A 3,716-nucleotide genomic window follows, 5' to 3' on the forward strand; every position below is an offset into this window, starting at 1 on the left:
CATGGGTGAGCCTCCGGGTGCCTGCTCTACACACACTTGGGACAGATTCTGTGCCCACACCAATCTGGGCCACGGCTTCCTAAAATAACGGGGGAGGGGACAAACTGGGAATTCTGGAAGTGTCTCCCAGTCCATGTCTGACTCCCTGGGGCTCTGTGAGGTCTCCTGGAGCCTAAGCAGTGGTGAGAGCAGCATGAGCTTGTCCTTGTGTCCTCGTCATACGCAGGGAGCCCCGTTAGGTACCCGCCATACTGTGAGGGTGGTCAGGAGAGGGCAGAGGAATACCGTCCAGAGCCCCTGGGTGGGCCCTGGGAGTCGCAGTTCTCAGGAAGGTGGCTCACATCTCCCCCTGGTTCGTGTGCTCCTCCTGGTAAATCTGACACCTTGGGCCCTCCAGGTTGGTTTTTGGTTTTTTTTTTTTTTTTTGGTGGTTTTTTTTCTTTTTTGGTTTTTCTCCGGTACCGGGAATTGAACTCACAACCTTGCACTTGCCAGGCAGGCACTGTGCCGCTGAGCTAAATCCCCAGCCCCAGGGCCCTACAGGTTGGAAGCTCCTCTGGAGACTCGAGACGGACGCTCTCCATGTGCGGAGCAGCTTTAGTGGGACCTGGGTGGTGAGGTGAAAGGATGCTTCAGAGGTCACACAGCCAGCAGGCATTGTCCCCGCAAACAGCTGCGTAAAGATGGACCTGCCCATGTGGCAGCCGTCGGAAGGCACACGTTGGAGCCTGCTCAGGACTGCCTGCGAAAACCAGGCTTCTTAATTCCTAGCCACATGTGGTTTGGGGGCACTGAATGACACCACTCCACCAGTATCTGTCACCAGCCTTGATTCTAAATGCCTCCTGCAAGAGAAACTTTCCATCACTGAGAAAAGCCTGTGGGCCCTGATAAGCAACCCCCCGGAAAAGCCTGGCAGCAAGGTCTGAGGTCTCTGGTTGTGATGCCAAGGAGGACAGCACGCTGTGCCTGGGCTCAGCTGTCCCCCAATGTCCACCCTGTGACCGTGGCATCCTCTCTCCCTCCCCTGCTGCGCTGCCAGGTTGTGGGCATTGCGGGTTACCAGACAGAATAGCTTGCAGCTGGCCCCAGTGTTCACAGTGTTCGGGGTGAGCCTGGGCCCATGTCTCCTTTGTTTTTTCACTTGTGGGGGTTGCAGACTCCTCTGCACATTGCAGACATGGGGCCCGCCTCCCACGGGATGGTACGCATGGCCCGAAGCTTGCACGCCACCCCTCACATTAGGGTCTCATGAACTGGAAGCTTTGCCACATCCCCCCGGTTAAGAATCCTTGTCTAAGGCCCTGGGAACCCAGTGCCACAAGGCTGCGTTCCTCAAACTAAGATGCTCTGGTGCTCGGTGGGACAAGCAGGGCTAGCACAAACCTTCCTGTTTAGCTCAGAGGCCAAGCAATGAAACTTAGAGACGCTGGCAACATCACAGAGCTGCTCTTGGCTCCAGGGAGGACGTGCAGCCTAACTGAGCTGTCTGCATGGTGTGCAGGGACAGGTCTAGGGATTTCCGCTACTCCCTTCCTTCCAGGAAGGCGCAGGTTTGCTAAGCATCCGGGTTCCTAGTATCACTAAGGTCTCCTGCAGTTGGTTTGAGACAGTTTAATGACACAATGAAAACTGAATCTGCTAAGGAAAAGGAAACCCAGGTTAGGATAGCACCTCCGACTCATCTGCAGATCGGGGTGGGGGTCTTTGGGATCGTCTCTTGTCCCATCATGGCGCCCTTGCCAAAGCCACGGAGCTGCTGGGAGGGAGACCTCAGTGGCTAGAGAGAGCTACTAGTCCCCAGAGGAGGGCGAAGGACGCAGGCACGGCACTTGCAGTTGGCGCGCTCGCCGTGCGGGGGCGCCAGCGCCCTCCTCACCCTCTCCACCTCCCTCCTTGACAGCCTGCGTTTTCAAGTATCTGAGATCAGCCCCAAATGTTGGCAGTAAAAAGCTCCTGCCGCTTCCTGAGCACCACTGCCTGCCGGATACTGCTAGTAGCTCTCTCTAGCCACAGAAAGCATTTGGACGTCCTTACAATCACGTTTCTCTCATGAAGATACAGCTCGTGGATGGTAAGTCACTCGTGGAAGGTCACAGTGATACAGGGATGATATAAGGACCTCACGTAATATAAGGGAAATGTTACAGCTCTCAACCTGCTAGATGTCCCATAGGCTGAGTTCGTATTTTCCAAAATCAAAGAATGAATTTTAAGAAACAACAGAGGTTAAGAGTAGGAAATATTTATTGAGGGGGAGAGGTATGGCTCCTGAGAGAGAGGAGGGGGCCCGAGTGGACTGCAGAGGACTCCACTTCTCTAAGGAAGTTTTATAAAGCGAAATCATGGGAGGGGTATAAGGTAGGAAAAGGCTGTGGTCAACCAGTAAGATTGCAGGTGTAGTCACTTAGGCAACATTGATCCCACGTGGAAGCAAGTCATGCAGCGTGTGTGCATGGGAAGAACAGGGCCTTTCCTGGAAGGGACGGGTCAGGAGTTCCCGGCTCCTCACCCCAAGTGACCGATGCCTCTTGAGAGTATCAGTCATTATTGTTCATCCCTCAGTGAAGTATGTAGGTGTAGTCATTTTACCCTGAGTCCTGGCCTTCAACGAATGTGCCGCTAGCCACAGTTATAATATATTCTTATCTCCTGACTTCTACGATGGCCCAGCCCTGTCTGACTGCCAATAATATTTTTAACTAACTTAGCTGTCTATAATAACAGGTCCAGTATCTGCAAACCATATCTGACTCCAGAGCCTGAGCTTTCACACCCTGCCCCTGCCTCTCCAAAGCAGTGGAAATCTACAAGCTAGAGCCCTCTGCATGACCTCGGTCTAAGTACTTTATGGCTTATGTGTGTTTCCTAACTAGTATCTCCTTTAATCACTCTTTCAACAAATACACTGAGTGTCTACCACTGCCAAGCACTGTCCTCGAAGCCCTGGTCTCTGGCCCGAAGCATCACCTTCACCAGGAGTACATAGGAAGCCAAAATCTGAGCCCTGCTAGACAGCTGAGTCCAAGTCTGCACTTAAACATGGTTTCCAGGTGTTTCGTGTGCCCAGTAAAGTTCTAGGAGCGGGGCTTTGCGATATGTCTACAATACTATGAAACAGCCGTTGTAGCGACTGGCTTCAGAGACACTGGCTTGCTGTATTCCCACAGCTAATAATGATGCAATATGTATGACAAGCGTCTTGTGCCATAGCACAGTGTGATAAAAAATTATGGTGAATGTTAAGTAAATATTACAGTAAAAAACACATTGCCGTGAATCACACTCAGAATCCTTCGCCCCACTTCAAACACGCGTGTCCCATCGCTCTTGCCACTTTGTGACGCCGTTCTGGAAGTCCTTTTTTGTGTCTTTTTGTGGCTTCCTCAATGCCCTGAATTGATTCAAACGTCTATGGCAATGTCTGGCAAGTAAAAACATGAAATGTGTCTCCATCCACCTTACTCACCAGGCCCGGCTCTTCCCCAAAGTCCAGGTGCCCCTGAGAGGTCAACGTTCTGAGTGGACTCAGGACGTCGAGGCAGCCAAGGCCGTGCGGCTCCGAGGCGCGAAGACGACGGCCCGGGCTGCTTCAGTGTAGCAGAAGCCGTGGGACACTCGCGTCCCACGCGCAGTATCGAGGTGATTCACCATGCTGTGCCACGGGGGAGGAGCCCTCGCGCCCACCCTCCTCCAGCGCCCCTAACCGCCTCTCC

The sequence above is a fragment of the Chinchilla lanigera genome, unplaced genomic scaffold (genome assembly GCF_000276665.1).
Source record: "Chinchilla lanigera isolate Chin_1 unplaced genomic scaffold, ChiLan1.0 scaffold00002, whole genome shotgun sequence".
Taxonomy (NCBI): domain Eukaryota; kingdom Metazoa; phylum Chordata; class Mammalia; order Rodentia; family Chinchillidae; genus Chinchilla; species Chinchilla lanigera.